Source organism: Passer domesticus, chromosome 16 (assembly GCF_036417665.1).
Source record: "Passer domesticus isolate bPasDom1 chromosome 16, bPasDom1.hap1, whole genome shotgun sequence".
Classification (NCBI taxonomy): Eukaryota; Metazoa; Chordata; class Aves; order Passeriformes; family Passeridae; genus Passer; species Passer domesticus.
The window spans coordinates 12,441,555-12,459,913 of record NC_087489.1 but is presented as its reverse complement, the minus strand read 5'-3'; the positions used below and the strand labels follow the sequence as shown (position 1 = coordinate 12,459,913).

At 42.4% G+C, this 18,359-nt stretch overlaps 1 protein-coding gene and 1 long non-coding RNA gene across 3 annotated transcripts in view; one reads left to right on the top strand and one right to left on the bottom strand.

Moving 5' to 3' along the window:
* The window catches only part of PMEPA1 (prostate transmembrane protein, androgen induced 1), a 263,958-nt gene that overhangs the window by 117,764 nt on the left and 127,835 nt on the right, over window positions 1-18,359 (bottom strand). The gene's annotated exons all lie outside the window — the stretch shown is intronic.
* On the top strand, window positions 10,997-17,222 carry LOC135282195 (uncharacterized). Its single transcript, XR_010348490.1, has 3 exons — window positions 10,997-11,855; window positions 11,948-12,172; window positions 16,891-17,222. It is a non-coding gene; the product is annotated as an uncharacterized LOC135282195 (long non-coding RNA).

Here is an 18,359-nt window from a genome sequence, read left to right as displayed (position 1 = left end):
ATCCTTGTTTACATTTTCTTCATTGTTCAATGCCCTAATCTTCTAAAAGCCTGAGGCAGAAACTGTGGAGGTGTTTGTGTCATGTGCACCACTTGCCTCAGTCCATCTTGTGACACACTGGAACGGGCAGCCCTGTCTCCATATGACTAATGTCCCAATTGTTTTATTTCAGATCAGCTCAGAGTTTTAAAGTCTTTAAGTCAGCCTTGGCCCAGGTTCAGAGCACATATTTTCCCTCCCAGTTCTGCATAGCCTTACAAGCCACAGCAACAGAAAGTTGGAGCTGCTTCTCACCCACTGAGCCTGGCTGCCCATGCACACATTAAGAGACCGTTCACCTTTCAGTACATATCTAGGCTAAACTGATTGCACTTTCAAGAAAAAGGAAAACTTAGTGCTTAATGGATTTTTACTAAACTCCAAGGCAGTTTGGAAGTACATTCTGACATGCAGCATTAAACACTACTGCAGCTGCACTCAGAGGAACGGGCAAATGCGTGCGAGCTCACAGAGCAGAGCTTTTACCTCACCTCAAATCGCTGCCTGAGCCTTTGGGGGCTTATCCCAGCACCCAGTGGAGTTAATGAGAGAATAACCAAATGATTTGGGAAGACTTGAGTGCATTTGTACTATAAATTTGCTTATGGAAGCAGCTATGTTGGTAAAGATAGATATTCCCAAACTGGAACAGGTTAATTTTACACCACACCCCCCCAAAAATGTAGCAAAACTTGGTGAACAAATGGTTTCATTCTGATCAGATTTTGTGTCTCTTAGTGAAATCACAAATTTATACAAGGCATGCTGGGTGACTGATAGCCAGGTGGGACTTGGAAATACATCTTAACAAACACATTGGGCATCTTTGTCACAGACTTGTATGTGTAGGAGCTTTGCCTTAGCTGACAAAATACACTTCTTTTTCCCTGTCAAATGTAGCAGTCAGGTATTCAACTCATTTGAGCAACTGTATGTAGTAAAAACTGCACTAAAAAAATTAAAATAAAATCACATCAACCAAAGGTTATATCCAGCTTGTCCATTTCTCCCTGTCTGTGCAATTTCCCACTCCTGCACGTATGTCGTATTATTTTTCCTCTCTTCTCTTTATAGATCCACACTCATCAGAGCAACTATTGTCTCTTTACATATTCATAATCTCTAAAATAAGGGCATCCTGGTGTTTGTAGGCATAATCTTAAGGGAAATAATAGTAAAACTCTATATTAGAGAGACAGAGAGACAGCCAGCACAGTGACAGCCACCTCAACCTGTCTTGGAGCTGGGCAGACAGCCCAGGAGCCAGCACTGTCACATCTGCCACATGTGACAATGGAGGACAAGTTTTGATTAGGAAGTCTTTATTTTATTCTGGTTTTTTACAGGCTTTTCCACTCAGCTGGCTTTGATACCATTTACCCTCAGGTACTTTGGAAACAATCTCAGGAGTTGTTAGCAGTTGTTTTTGAGGATTCCTAAGGGACAGGGATGGGCCAGAGTTCTGGCAGAAGACCAGCACAGCACCCACCGAAAGCAGGAGATGAAGAACTGGGAAATTACTGTCTGGCAAAGAAATTTCAGCTTCTGCACAGGTACTGAAACAAAAGAATGAAACCACTTGTAAAGCCACAGAAGATAACAAGAAAATCAGCAAGCACAAACATACAGCTACTGGGAACAGATGATGTCAAACCAAGCTCTATTCTTTCCATGACAGGATTACAGGCTCAGGGATAGAGGAGAAACAACAGTTGTCATGGCTTGTTTTAAGCAAGTCTTTTGACTCTGACTCATGAGACATTCTTATAGGCAAGCTCAGAAATTTGATCTTCAAGTAACTCAGCAGTGGATGTAAGAGGCTGAAAAACTATGCAACAGAATATTTAATAGGAAATCTTTGTCAAATTGGAAGCATGTTTTGAGTGGATAGCCTAAAGAGCTGTTCTGGGTCTCGTTCCATGATTTCTGTTAATGCCTCGGAGTGAGGAATTGTAGAAGACAATGGAAATACTTAAGCAAGGTTGGACAAAGATTTATCAAGAGTGATGTGAGTAAAGCTGATCTTGACACAGGGCACAGTTGGACTTCAGTCAACTCCTTTAGTCCCTGTTCTTATGCTATTTGGGCATGTGGGTAAAAATCTTTGGGCCCAAGAGCAAGAGGTGGGAAGTTAATAGTTAACAACATGCTTTTTGAATAGGCCAGCCACAGAAACTCTGAAAAATATTGCCAGCTAGCCCTTCCCATAATCCTTGTAACCTTACTAGATAATTAATAATAGCAGATTGCCCTAAAGCCAAGGACCAGGGGGCAGGTGATGATCTCAGTGCATTTCCTGCACAGCATTGCTGCCCAGAGCCAGCAGAGGTTGAGGTCAACTAACTTGGATTATGCACCAGTGTCTTTTAATTTTGTCTGCAATGAAATATGGACGTGCACAGACTCCAGAAGTGCCTGGCATGTGACACCCAGTTATCATGGGCTTCATAAAGCCTAGGTTAAATCCTCTAAGAGATCAGAGAAGAGTGCCTTGTCATCACAAATCTTGAGCCTGCCAGCGCAGAGTGAACGATGCAGTCCTTCAATGCTTTACAGCTCAAGTCCCTGTGGGATTCCTTAATTATCCTTTGCAATAATTAAGGCACAAACAATTGATATAAGAACCTCCATTTGTTTAGAGTGTGCGGATTCCCTTCCCCCAAGGCTGGAGAAAGCTCAAACACATTTATACTCGGAAGCTGCTCCTCTCCAAAGGGGGATTGTTCTGCTTGGCTGGGAATGAAAGCCATCTCGGCACGGTGGCAGGTAGGGCTGTGTTAAGGCAGCAGTTGGGGGCCCACAGGAGCTACTTGATTACACGTTGGAACAGCTTCATTCTTCAAGGACTGGCATCAGGCCAATTAGTCCTATAGGAAGACTGATGTTTTAACTAAGACACATCCATCTACACTGCAGCTTTATAAACACACTGTTTGCTGAGCGGGGACTGCCTGTGCAGTTCTATTTCTGATTTTCTAGAAAGGGCAAAGGACATCAGGCAGATATACTGGTAACCTGAAAAGCACATCAGTGAAATTCAGACAAGACCTAAAATTATTCAGTACAGCCTTCATTTGATAATCTGCTATAGATTTAAATGCTAGGAGCAAAACAGTTGCATTTTTAAAGTATCTTTTAAGGTCCTCTCTACATAGAAAATCCAGCCAGAAAGAAAGCAGCCCCTCAGGAACCTGCAGACACTCAGCAAGGAGGGAATAAATGTACAGCAGGCAAAGCAACAAACCCAGCTAGCTCAGAGGAAACCACAGACCTGGAGGCACAACCCTGGACTCGTCCAGACCCACAGTGCAGAGGGAAAGTCACACCGCTGGCTCTGGGGGCAGCTGTGGTTACAAACACACATCCCTGACTCCAGCCCTGTGCCAGGGCCTCTGCCATGGTGCAGCTGATCCCACAGATCCCACACTGGGGTCGGAGCAGCTCGGGATGGATGCTGCCTTGAGGATGCTGGCAGTGCCACCAGGCTGGAACTGCCACTCCTGCTGGTGGCTCTCCAGAGCTCCCAGGTCTGCTGACCCTTCCCTTTCACCTTCCCACCCTTTCTGTGACCTGATATGAGACTTGTGCACTGGGAAAGAAGGAACCTGAGAGGCTTTTTTCCAATCGTTGACTTGACTCACAGGGTGTGTTCCAGCATGGAAGCCAAAGGCCACTCCAGGTTCACTGGGAATGGGAGGTGCAGATTCTCAGTAGAACTTTGGCAAGAAAGCTGCTTTTGTCAGTCTGTCTTGCAGCCAGCAAATGGGAGGGAACAGCCCTGAGATTCCAGATTCTTCCTAACACACACCGTTGTAAATGAGAGCCTCTGTAGCTTCCAACATTATGCAATCAGTTACATTAGAAAAAATAAATTAATCATCACCAGTTTTAAGACCTACAGTAAATATAAAGAAGATAATTTTTAAATACCCTAATTATATTACAAAATGTAGTCCTTTTAATACCAAGCTATAAAAGTTGGTTGCAGATTGTAACTGGGCTTCAGTTTTACAAGTATGACTATAAGCTACAAATTTGCTTCTTCAGAGAAGCACAAAGAAGGATGGGGAAGCAGCTCTTGTTCCTGCAATGCACCAAAGCTGATCTGTAGCCAGGAGAAGGTTGGACATTATGTATTTACAACACCAGCACGTAAACCAGGAGTCAGTCAGCCCTGCCAGGCTCTGCAGAACAACTCTGCTATTCTTCCCTCCAGGGATAAACGCAACACTCAGATCCTAAGAGGGAAAATACTCCTGAAATTCACACCAGGCAGCTTTGAAGGTGGCAAACCCAGGTCTGGCACCATGCAGCATCTGGGCCACTGCACCTCTGAGTATCCCTGAATGAGCAATGCTGAATGAGAAAGGTCCTGCATGCACAGGCACCTGACAGGGTTAAACTGTCCCTAATTTCAGGTATATCCATCTAAATTCATTGGCTGAACTTCCTTTAGAGTCCATAGGCAATAACACTTGCAGTGTGATTCATCCAGCCTCTTTCAGTAGCCAGCTGCAAGTCCAGGTATGACCTCTGAAGTGTTTCTTTCTCTTCTAGAGAGACTGTTTCATACAGGGCTGCCACATTGTGGACATCTCCCAGTAGGTGAGATGAATCCAGCCAGGCTGTGTAAGAGCAGGGGCAAAACTGCAAAGCTGAAAAAGTGCTGCAAAGCTTTTAGCAGCACCCCATGAGTTTAGTCTTCTAGTTTTGAACAAAGTCCTTAAAGATCCTGAAGTCAGGTCTGATTTTTAGATTACTCAAATTTTCTCCTCTGTTGGCAACACTGTGTTAGAAGAATTGCAGAACCACAGTGCTTGTTCTCTGGACAAAATTTTTAAAAAATTACTCCCTGAGTAGAGTTCTCTATCATCTCTTTGGTAATTAATTTCCTCATTAAATGTTGACCATGAGTTTACAATAAAAAGTAATTAAGAGAGGCCACAAGCTGCAAAGGTTGGATGAGCTTTTGAGCTCTCCCTAATTGAAGGCCTTGCTGTGTGCCAAAGGGTAGCTGGAGCATCTTTCCAAAGGTGAGATCAACAACTTCCAGTGAAATGACAGCTGTCAGGACAGCAGCCTCGTTAACCTCAGCCCACCCAGGGCTGCCTGAGCTGTGCCAGCACTGCCAACCCATTTCCTGCTTGTCACATTTCAAATGGCTCAAGTCCCTTGGTAGTCCTCTCTTCTAATTAGTTACTAGTTACACTGGCAGGTGTTTTATTCACACAACTGAGTAAGGAAATGAGGATTAGCTCTTGAATTCTGCAAAAAGGAATGGTTATCGTTGGTTCTGTGCCTTCTTTTCTACCCACAGCAGTCCCTGTTCCAGCAGCATGAAAGCATTCTAGAAAGCACCTGATTTCCTTCCTGCATGCTTTTGGTAAAAAACCTCAGTTTTGTAGGGAAATGTGCCTCAATTCAAGACTGTTCTCACACAGTCAATTATTTTCACTTTCTTTTAAAGCACCAACCTCTTGTTTACTCACTGATGTATCTCAACATGAGAATCTCCTAAGTTCAAAGCTTATCTGTATTTTTTTTGCTGATACAAGTATTCCTTCTAGTGTTTACCCAGCTCATGCAAGCCCCTATAATTTTGTCAGTGTTATCTTTTCAAAGATATTTTGTCTGTTCAAATACACTAAATGTAAAACAAAACCAAAGGCTGCATGCAGCTTGAAAAGAAGAATGCAAAGGCAGTAAAGCAAGAACAGCCCTGCCAGGGCCTTTCCATGAGGGATCCAGGATAGCAGGGGCTCAATTCTGACAAAGGCAGTGCAACTAAAACCACTCCAATGGGAAATATGTGTAAACTGGTTTTAAACTGCAGTACAATACAACACCTTTGATCTGAGGGCTTAGTTCAGACAGAACAAGATGGACAGATAAAACAATATTCCTCCAAATATGTAAACGACTGCTGCAAAGGGAAAAGGAATTCTCTGGTGGGAAGGGTTGGAAGACTGGGCTACTACTTCACAGGTATGAGGGAAAACATTCTGCTGGAAAGAGGGGGAGTTTGCAGAATTTGAGTAATGGGAAAGGGTCAGAAAGACAGTGTTGGAATAGTGTGGACTGTCTTGGGACAGCTGATGGATAAGATGAAGTGTGATGTGCAAAATATTTTCTAATCACCATCTCTTCAGCAAGTCAGAGTTTGACATATTCAAAATGTGGAACCAGCACTAATATCCAAAGCAACTCAAAGCCTACTCTGAAGTGCAAGTCTCACGATAGTTCATGGGTTTGCCTTTTTAAAGCCCCAGCTGCCAGATTCATGCATTGCAAAGCGATCTCATCTTTCATTTTAAAAAGTTATATTTCCACTTCTCAAAGCTGTGGAAAGAAGCCTGAAAAGATGAAGTGCCAGTATCCTTAACAGCTCCAAAGAGAGAAGGCAAATAAAAGGAATTCAAAGTACATTGGTTTAAGCCAAACTCATAATTTCTTTTTCCCAGGCCTGGCTCATGATTTTTGAGAACTGGCATTTGGAAATGCTGGAAACACAAAACTCTTAATAAGTAACAGGGGGGAGTTACTAAGAAGCTTGAAGAAAGTGTTAGGATTTGTTCACTACAGTAAAAACGTGAGCATTAAAGAATTGAAGAGGGAGATCTGTTAAAGGCCACCAAAATTCTGGTACTTTCTCACACAACAATCAGCTCCACAGTCCCTGGTGACTGAGCTGTGCCTCTCTTTGTTACAGTTTTGCCTTTAATTGTACATCAGCCTGCTGGCTGGAACATGACAAACTCATTTTCTTTCCTGGGGAAAGAGAGGGGCCTTTGGGGCTATAGAGAGCCTGATACCTGTGACCAAAACACTCAAACAAATACAGAGAACAAACCCAGCTTTTGTATTCAGTGTTCATGGCCTGCTTTATTTTGCTCTTACCCAGCATCTTTGTGGTGAATGTTGCTATCGGAAAGCCTTTTTTACTGACTTTAGAAAGTATATATTTTCGATAAAGGAACAATTACAGAATTAATTTGTTTTTTAAACAAGCTTTTCTTACAGGAATTTTTCTTTTTTAATGAGCTTGAATAGCAAAAACATTTCATCAAGCTTCTGTTGATGTACTTAAATATGTCCAAATAAATAGCATATTTTCAAGTTAAGTAAATACCCACATACCAAATCTGGATCCTATTTAAGTCCCAAGAAAAATAATAATATTGTCTATCCATGCTGATGAATATGCTATAATGTATTATATATGCTTTGAGATTGCTAGACAAAAACCTACATATGTAAGAGAATATGACTGAAATTCACTCAGACATGTTTTCCATTCCTTAGAAACTGAAAATCCACAGCAGATCTTCAATTCTCCCACTAGGACAAAAATATTTCTTTATTGCCTCTTGCCCATCCACCAGCTGAAGGGAGCTAACTCCACATGCACACCCTTATCTCCACACAAGCTGTACACTTTGGGGAGCATATGCTGAATAGATTAAATGAGAAAACAAGTTGTTGCAAATATTTTTTGCCTTAAAACATCCCAGGCAGTTTTTGATTTAAGATAACCTTGCATTTGAGTAAAGGAAGAATAATTTAAAAGATTTATTAATTTTCATGAAAGAAATTTAGTATTTTGTGATTAATTTCAATTTTAATGCAAGTACAAAACTCAACTCCTCTAAAATTGCAAAATATCTCATTGATAATACAGAGATAGAGACCATAGATCAAGTGATTCCTTTCTGTGCAGTGGTGGGTGTTCATATTCTAAAATTCCCTGCCTAGCCCTTTGAAATAGACTATGGAAAGTAAAGGAATGTGTGAAATTAAAGAGGACACTGCTCACATTGCTCATGTGCTGCTGCATTAGTGATGAAATACAACAAAATGCAAAACATTGAGATGCTTAATAGGCTTTTAAAGAAAATGCTGTGACAACTTGGCCTGCACAGAGTGGTACCGTGTTTGACTACCTGAATTAGATTTAATCTGGATCCCCCAGCGGTAATAATAATATAATATGCTGTAAAAAGGAGTCTAAAAATCTTAAATTGAATCTGTATGTTTGCTAAGAAAGTGCCTTTGTCAGCTGTACATTACTAAATTTTAATATTTTCAGCAGGCAAGCAATACATCTTGTCTAGACACCGGTGAAATTTTCAGACACAAAATTATTTTAAATTCTAAAACAAATAATGCAGACTTCACCCCCCCCCATCCCTAACAGATTGTGGAATGTCATTTACTTTAAATTTGCAGCCAGACATCACATAGCCAGAGAAATTGCCTGTAAGAAAAATAGGCTGACACTTATCACTGCATTCCAGGGGGACCAGGGGGTGATGTCAGCTCTCTCTGTTTCTCCCAGACAATTGAGCGTCCTACAAATCAATAAAAACAAGGTTTATTGGTATGTTTGCTTTATCACACTTGAGCCACTTTCATTGTCCTAGTGACAAAGTCTTCACAAATTGAATCATTAAACACAGTAATTGTGTTTCAAATACATTTTAGAGAGGAGGAAGGGGAGGGAGGGTGTAAAAGATTATTTGCTGCAGTATTTATGGCTGCGGAATTTAGGTTTGTAACAGTTTGCCGTACCTATATTTTATTTTTCAATATGGAAAAAGGAGCAGGGGGAAGGGACAGAGGAGGGACCCCAGTAAGTGGAACAAACAGTCGCACTCAAATTTAGCCCAGCAAAGCTTTTAATATTTCGCTGAGCTAATGTTATATAAGGAATTTCTCAACAGCTCCTCGCGCAAAATGTCAAACTTATTTTAAAATTATTTTCGTAAAAATAGATGGTCTTGAAAAAAAAAAAAAAATTAAAAATTGCACCCTGGAGTCGGGATCTAAGGACTGTTACCATCCTGGTGGTTAAAATAATTCCTTCCCGGGTGTTGCTCAGTCCCTTACGCAAGCCTGTAAACTCATTTCGCCCCAGCACTCTTTAAATCTTTGTCGCTCTTTGCATATGTGGTTGTGATTTACATGCCACCCACATTTAAAGAGGTATTGACATTTTCAAGGCGGCTATTTTAGCCCCTGGATTTTTAAATGGAATCAATCACACGTTATTTCTTCCCTTAGCCCAGACCTGTGTTTGTGGCTCGCCCACCTCTCTCTCCGCAGCCCCAGGGGCGTCCCAAGGCCCCGTGTGCACGTTCAGCGTCCCCTCAGTGATTCCAGCCCTGGATTGTGGCGCCCTGGCAGGGCTGGGTGCCCCACGCTGGGTGCCCCCTGCCCTCACGGCTGCTCTGCAGGCCAGGCTGGGCTGGCAGAGCAAAAAGGGGCAGGTTTGACAGGAGCACCCAGCACTGTGCAGCAGAGTGGGCCGTGGCTCGGCCGGCAGCTCCGTGTCCATGGCTGTGCTGGGCTCAACGGCGCTGAGCTGAGCCGGGCAGGCCGAGGTCAGCGCCAGGCCAGGCCTGTGGGGCTCACACAGCTTCCACAGCTCCACCCGGCCTCGGAATTGCAGCACAGACTGCTCTGGGCAATGGCATTTGGATTTTTGTCTTAGCACCCCTCTGGAGCAGGGAGGGGATGGGGGGACAGCATGGGCTCTGTGGATGGAAAAGCCAGGCTGAGCTGCACCCGCACAGACACGAGCCTGCCTAAAGAGCCAGTGCAGGTGACACTGTCCTTCCTCTGCATGAATCAGGGAACACTTCTCCCTCCCCTCCTTTGATCTTGTTGCATTTTTCTTACTCAATTAGCCTGAAATGGAACACGGTCATGCTTCCAGCTACAGCTCCTTCGAGCACAGTGGTATCAGACCTTTCCACACATTATACAAATTGCACTTCATCACTGAAAATCAAATCAAGGAGGCAATGATATCCATGTAAAAATACTGTAAGGATGTACCCAGTGGTGATCCTGCAGCGACAGTGATTCTGTTCCCCCTCTGCTCTTCATAGCATTGCAACTCATGGGCACTAACAATGACAAAAGCCTTCTTGGAACTTAGAGGGGAGAGGCACACATACATTGTTCATGTGTGTGAAAAATTCACCTGCATCTGGGTCATTCCTTCCATCAAACCATGCAAACCAAACTCAGTAAGCTCACAACAGACACATGGGCTTACTGATGGCTGCACTTTATGTTTTAAAAAGATCCTTGTCCTGGCTCCCTTGGCTGTATTATACACCATTTATCTTGGAGGAGGTGTGCTCCAAAAGGAGAGTCTGGGTTTGGTGAGTCTGTCAGTGACGGCTCTATTTCCCAGTATATATTTACACTACCATCAGACTTGGTGAGTGGGTTTGCTGTCAAACTCGCGAAGCACAAAGCTGACAGTTTGGTTTGAAGTTCCCTTCCCCACTCTTGGGTCGCACGAGAACACTGAATAGATGCATTTGCTATAGGTTATAGCAATCCTGACAGTAGTGAATGAATGATTGCTCCTAAAAAGTACAGCTTGTTCTGACATTATCGCTCCATTGCCTTCTAAAAGTGGCTAAACCAGAGACATCCTTCCCCATCTCTCCCCACCCCACTGCCATTCAGCATCTCTTCTGGTTCAGCAGCCTGCATTTCCTCACTGATGTGAAGGGGCTATGCATTTGCACCAGTGGGACATGATGCCCAGTGGTAACATTTACAGCATAACAACCATTTATTTTTCCAGAGAAGTGTTTAGCTTATTGATGAAAGAAAAAGTATTCTACCCTCTTGTGTGTCTAAGTAGTCAACATCCCTTGTGAAATGAATAAAATTCTCATAATCTGTTCCACTGGAGCCTATTTCTGTTATAACTGAAAGCAGGAAATGTTGTTGCAGACTTCCATGGGAGCAGCGTTTGCCTTGTGAAGAAGAATTGGTTAAACATTGCATAATTTAGTAACTCCTGACTTAACAAAACTCTGAGACACGCTCCCCAAGAAAGCCACACTGTTTGTAGCTGGGAAGAGCCTGGCTGGATCAGCAGCACTGGCAGCAATGAAAGACTCTAAAACATAGATATGAAAAATGATTAACTGACTTCATATGACTATTTGTGCTTAAAATTAGGGCAGGCACTCGAGAACTCTGCTGAATCAGGGCCTTGATTATTGGTACCAGTAATGAATGCAGACATTTGGGAAGGTATGTTTCATTGCTGCCATCATGTTTTATTTTTGGAGATATTAAAGAAAGATATCAAGAAGATATAAAACAAGTAATTAAATTCCTGTTTTGTGTAATGCAGAGCAAATATTTGCTTCAAGTTTTATGGGCATTTTGCAAATCAAAATCATAAAGGCAGATGAGCTTTTGTCTAAAAAAGGCATGCTGATAGCTCAGCAGAAAATAATAAGAGTTTGTTTTTGGAAGGAAAAACCAAACCCTGACATGAGCCACAAATACATTTCATTAGGCGACACTAATAGGGGCTGTCAGGTGCCTTCAGTAGCAGCAAACATCCTCTCATGTCTCAAGTTTGTGTGGAAGTCAAGAGCAGAGACTTAGCTCAGATAAGATATTTGATTTGTGTTTGCTCAGGAAAATGCTCTGACAGTTTAGCTAAAAGGAATTTGTATTGAATTGGAGTAAAACTTGGACTAGATAACAGCCAAGAGAATACTGGGGCTGGGCTGGACCCAGCATTAGACAATGGAAACGAGCTGGTGAACAAGTTACTGGGGAGTATTCACTGAAGCACGTTTTTCTTTCTTTCTTTCTTTCTCACATGGACCTTACAGAAAGTGAAATTCAAAATGCCAAAACTGCCTGGTTTGGACACAGTAAAAAAATCCCATGAGCAATAAATTCTTTTCCTCAGATAAATTAACCCTGTGGTGGAGTAAAACACATCCCCTCTTTGCCTCTGAATTCTGCACTATAGATGACAAAGAGAAAAGGTGAGGTCTGTAAGAACCAGTGCTTTTATCAGGGAAGCTAATGCAGAAAAAAACAAGGAAATAAAACATACTAATATATTTTCTGTTCTCAGGCAGGTTGAAACAATGAAGTAGCCTAAGTAATGCACAGAGCAGACATGGATTTATAGCTGAAGCACCATCCTTCACCTGGGTGCAAGGGCTGCACTGCCACCACTGCGCTCCAAACCCACCCTGCTGCAGGTTCCTCTCACATCACAGCACCATGGAGTAACAAATCTGGCCATGAAGCATCCTCCCACTAGCACAGGAAACCCTCTGCTGTCCCCACGGAGTAGGTAGGACAGACTCTGTCATAATGTCTTTTAGCATATGGTCAATGGACGGAATTTGGGAGAGTTCCAAGGAAATTTGTACTTCCCCAGCTTTTGCCATTTGTAACACCGTAGTACTGTGCCCTGGGGGTAAATAATCAGCCCCATTTTCCTAATGAGGAAATTCATCCAAGGTCATATGCTAAGTCAGTGGCACTGCAAGCCATGAAATTCAGGTCATGGGCAGGAATTACCTCTGCTGTCTGTGCAGCTTAATTGCATTTCAGAAACTACATTTATTTGGTATGATAATAAACCAGCACCTGTTGTAATGAGACAGTACAAGAACAGCAGCCAAAAAGAGGCAGAAACACGTCAAAGAAATGTGGTAAACAGTAGTAACTAATAGGAACTATAATAAGCCTCAGGAATTAGTAGCTAAGAATATTTCTGGGAAAGAGTATTATGGCAAAATATTACTGATCAAAGCCTGTAGACTCTAATCCTGCCAGTGCTTTCTTATATGTAGAATCAAATCATCTTAGAGGAGTCTCAGCAAATTCAGTTTAGTCCCAAATTATTAGGTTATAAAAAGGTCTTTCAAAACTCTTTCTAAACTAGTCTAGCTACACCAGTTCCAAATGTGAAGCTACCAGAGGAGCAAGTGATCCTGAGTCAACCCAAGAATTGGTCTTGTGTAAAACCAGCCATTCCTTCTTTTTATTTGGACTTTTTTTTTTTTTGTCACCAATTGTAATTTTTTTTTGTGAATGTTATCTGGTTAGCCTTAAATTATACAGAGCTTTTGCACTGTCTTTTCATTATGGATACCCAAATTCTGCCTTCCTCAGTGCTGACTTTGCCAAAGCATCAAAGACCAAGAACGGAATATCATTTAAATCCAGGAGCAAATGCACAGAAACAAGGTGGGAAATGGCACTATCAATAGCAGCAAATTTAGTGCACCTAAAAGGTGGAAGCTTTTTAAAGGAGGTATCTGGGTAGGGGTTTGCCCTTCAAATAAAAGGCACTATCATTTGAGCTATGTCACAAAGTCAACTAAATATATACTAGATTAATGATGCCTAAGTGAGTTATTGAAAAATATTGAAAAGCAAGTCCTGAAAGTTCTTTACCCTCCCAGATCAGGCATATTCAATATCAGAGCTACTCACCAGATTAAATGCATTTTGCTGCTCTCACAAAATCTACTTACCTTGCAGAATGCAATTTAGCTGAAAGTTTGTCTGGGAGTTGAATTTATTTTCTGGAATTACTATTTTTGTATCCTAATGGCGAAACACCCCTCCTCAGCCAAAAAAAGAACCCAGCAACCCACTTTTTTTGTGTCTAGCTACAAGTAGGCCATGCTTCTGAGCTTCCCACCACGTCCTGGCTCTGGTGCCTGGAATGATCCTTTAGGCTGCAGGTACAGCCACATTTAGCTCCTGACCTCTCTGTACTCAGAGTCTTGGTTTATTAATACACCTATTCTTCTCTTTCCCGCTGGCCTTATTGATTTCCCTTTACTGTGAAATACTGAGGTTATTTTCAAACCTGTCTTACACCAAAACACTTAACTTTTCCCACTTGCACTGTACCGTGACAGACCTGCAAGTGTGAGATATGAATTAAAAATCAAACCTGAAAGATGTACTGCACTAAAAAACAAAGGAAAGTAATACTCTCATTATACAGTGTTTTTTCCTGAAGAAAAGTTTTAGAGTAGGATGCATGCTAAGTTAATTTTCCAGCTCTTTCTCTCTCTTGCTTGTGACAACAGACTTTAGGTAGATGAACACTAAGTTTCTTAGAAGCAGCACCCACAACCAGAATAGCTTGATGGGAATAAATTTTTGTTTGTTACTGGAAAGGGAAGGGATGAGAGGCAAACCACAGGAATAAAACCAGGCACCAGATGTTTGAACCTGGAGGTTCAAGCTCATGGTAACACCCTGTCCAACTGCAAAACTGGCTTTGAACAGAATTAAATCCTACTCAGTCCAAAATGAAGCAAGAGACAAAACCATTAAAGCACAGTTCATGTACCCAGCTCAAAACTTTCTGGACTTCTGTGTGGATTTGATAAATTCCAAGCTTCCCTGAAAGTGATTACACCACCAAGTGTAATCAGGTTTAACTGATGTCCTTGTGCTGGTGTTAGTGGGATTTTGAAAGTGACCTTTTTCTCAGGAAAGAACACTTGTCAGGCTTTTAGGACCAATGTGCACTTGGAAGATTGTTATCACAGTTGCAAAAATGTCACTGTTCTTGAAATAACAGGTATATTCCATGGAATTTCTCCTTGGTACTATAGATCACTGCTGCAGGAGGCCTCTAAGCTGAAATGCCATTGCTGGTTTTATTGCCTGTTTTAAGTAGAATTTCACAGAACTCTCTGTTCTGGATATATCCCACCTGCTGGCATATTTTTGTTCCTAATGATGGGAAGGCTTGCAGCACATTAACCTTCCAGAGGAAAAGTATTTCATCTTTCTGTACCACATCAGCAACAAGACTAGTGACTTATATAATTTCTCTATCAAAAAGGAGTAAAAGCAGTGGTATGGATTTTAAAAGGTGGAATAATTGCAATAGAGCCACTCTCGTTGCCATAACAAGACATTTGTAGCAATAAAAGTCACTTAAACAGGAAATATTAATGGATTAATTGTGGTTAAAGTTGTTCCATTCCTTGGAATACTCACAATATCACACAGATTTCTCATCCACCTGCATTAAAACTGTGCTCAAATCCCATTCCCAGCTCACATGCTGCTGCAGTCCCAGCCAGCAGTGGGATTTCGCCCTGGACACCAGGAAACAGCTGGGACCTGCTCCCAGGACACAGTGATGCTGCAGCAGGATCCTCCCTCTGCAGGGAGCCTGGAATGCCGTGACTTCATCCCGAGCACAGGATGCTGCAGCATCCTCAGAGCCAGCACACTGCAGAGCCCATTCAGCAGCTTTATTAAATGCAGCCATTTATTTTACTTATTTTCAGAGTTACCAGTTGCTTTTTTTCTTTTCTGTTGTCATGTTTGTGTCTGCAGCTCTTTACTGTGGTTGCAGAAAGAGGCTGGAAGCTCGGACCCCTGGGCTCTCCCTGCTGTGCCTCTGTCTGGCTGCCTATTTATAGCCTTTCTCTCACTAAATTGCAGAAGTGTTGAGAGTTTTGCAACTGCATTTTGGGGACAGAATTCTGAAATGTTTACTGACAGGAAAAATTTGAATGAGTTAGAGATATTGGAGTTTTTTGTCTCAACAAGAGTACATATAAAAAGAAAATTTCAAAAAAGCCTAGAATTATTTTTATCAAGATTAAGGTGCCTTTCATTTTATTAAGTAGTAAATTTTCAGAGGAAAAAACTTGCTATTTTCCTGCTCTGTAAGAACAGTCACTAAACCCATGCCTATCAGTCCAGAGGACATAACCCCCAGGGCTTACAACTACTTTCCATACTGCTGTATAGGGAGAAAACTTAACTATAAGAGAAAGTGAGGACACTCTGCAGTTAAAACTCTTTAATTCTGCTCCATCCCCACCACACCTCCCATTGTAACTGCTGTATCCATAATCAGGGAGCTTATTTTCCTTAGCTCTACTTTGATATTATTCAAATCTAAAGAAGTTTTAACTAACAGGGAGGACAAATTGTGCTTTCAGAGAAAGGGAGTTGGGACTCCTGCTTGAACAGATGTTAAGAATGTTTCTGAGTGTGCTAGACTCATTTACGAGTCTCTTTCACACATTTGAATCTTGGGGACATCAGCAGTTTGTTCAATATTTTCAGCCTCCATCCTAAATGCCACACTGGGAAATGAGAGGAGGGGAAAAAAAAAGAGAGAGGAAAAGAAAAAAAAAAAAAAGGAAAAAAAAAACCACACACACACACACAGAGCCAATCTTCCATCAGTGTGACAAACTGCAAGCAAAAATCACAGCAAAATAGTCAAGCCAGACAGTTGGTAAGATAGAATCAGGCTGGAAAAATAGTGCAAGATGATTTTAACAGACAGATGAAAGTAGTCACCTTCTGGACTGTGCTCCTGGGGCGAGTTCGCAAACAGAAGGTTCTCCCTTCCCAGGGAGGATGGAAGTGTCCCTGGCTCAGCACTGCTCAGGCTGGCTCTGGGCTCTGCAGACATGACGTAAAGAGCAGCCTGAGCAGCACCTCGAGCTCAGATTCTCCTTTCTCCCAGCAGATTTCAGTCACCTTTAGCAATGCACTCGGGGTTCCTGGGCTGGAGATGCAGCAGGAAGAGAAAGCATCCTTTTATACCGAGCTAATAGAGGGCACAGAAGTGAGGGGGCTCAGCTGTGATCAGAACAGAGTGATACAAAATATAATTAATGGCAGGGCACCAGTTTTGAATCAAAAGAATGATGGGCTTTGGCAGATGATAAAACTCAGCCACTTGAGTCTCTCCAAAGCCCACTGATGGGCACAACTCTAGGAATGGACTAGCCAAGCAATAAGAAGTTTTTCCTGTTGTTAAAAATACCAAAAGGAAGGAAGAGAGGTCTCTATGGAGGCTTTGCAAGACTTAGTTTCTTTCCTGTTCAGCTTTTCTTCTGTCCTTTATTGATGCAAGCAGTTAGACTTGTAAAAGTTTAATATTGGCAGTTGTTATGGAATTCCTCATCAGATTACTGGAGATCCCAACAGACCAGCTGCACTTTGTTGTTTCCACTGAGCAGAGCAGAAGCCATCAGCACTGACTCTCTTCATGCTTTGCAGGGTTTTGTGCCTCAGCAGAAAGAACAGAATGATAATCAGAAAGCCCAAGTACCATCCTTGGTTCCAGGCTACTGACCTGCCATATCCTTTGGAAAAAGTCCCTTCCCTCATCCTTGCTTTGTTTCCCTTTTCATATTCAGTGTGTGTTTTGTTTCTAGAATAAAGTTTCCTGGGTAGGTATTTCTCCACCCATGTTACTCTAGAAATTACAGTTTAACTTTGCTTCTGTATTGAGCTACTGAAGAATCATTTTTGTTAAGCATCCTCCTTTCCTTCTGTTATAAAGCCTTCTGGTTTGTACTAGAACACTAATAAAATTCTCCTGCCATTGCTAATTTCAGAAGGCTGAAGCTGGTGCACAAAAGGGACACTATCAGATAATTTGCTCTCCCTCCTACACTGACAAAATATAACACCAGTTTTATTTGTGTGTGAGTTCCTGTTTTCAGCTGGAAGTAAATTCACCAAATTTAAAACACACACCAAAAGAACTTCAACAAATATTTTTGTTTGGGTAGAAGGTTTCTTGTCCCCGGTGATTTTCCATCCTACTTTGAGGGCCAGCTCTTGAGCAGTATATTATCAGTGACAAGGCACAGTGGTTGTGGATAATGGGGCCAATTTTGCTCTCAGGCAACCCCAGTGACTTCATTGTCTGGTCTATCTGATGAGAGGGTAGAGGCTGGTAGAATGACTCATCAAGAAAAAAAAAGAAATGGGAAAAAAAGCAAAGGCAGCCAAGTAAAGACACAAGGCTGTCTCCTAAGGATAATTTAAATAGCAAGAGAGCTCCAAAATGCAGCAAGGAGCCAGAAATCTCTGCAGAATGGGTCTCAACAAAGAGCTCTGATGCTGTGATCCACGGTGTGGAGCCGAGGGATATTTAGCTTTGGCTTTTTTGTTTGTTTGTTTTGGTTGGGGGGATGGGTGTGCATCTCTTTTTGGCTTTTCTTTCAATAAAGGCAGTCTCTTCTTTCTTGTTCCCAAAGAGCCAGTTTCTCCTCTTTCCTCTGAGCACCCAGGCCAAGAAAAGGGAGTTGCATTTAGCCCCCTTTCTGTGCATGTTACCTTGGGGCAATAGCACCTCCTCACAGTCACTGCCTGTGCTGGATACAAGCTTTTACATTTCTGCTTCAGGACCAGCAGGGCAGGGGGGATTCTGCCCCTCTCAGGCGAGACCCCACCTGCAGAGCTGCCCCAGCCCTGGGCCCTGCCCAGGGGTGACCTGGAGCTGCTGGAGAGGTCCAGAGAAGGCACCAGGATGGGCAGAGGGATGGAGTAGCTCTGCTGGGAGGGAAGGCAGGGAGAGCTGGGATTGTTCACCTGGAGAGGAGAACACTTGGGGTGACCTCAGTGTGGCCTTCCCAGTGTGACCTGAAGGAGCCTACAGGAAAGATGGACAGAGAAAATTTTCAAGGGCTTGGAGGGACAGGACAATGAGGGAGAGCTTCAAAATGAAAGTGAGGAGG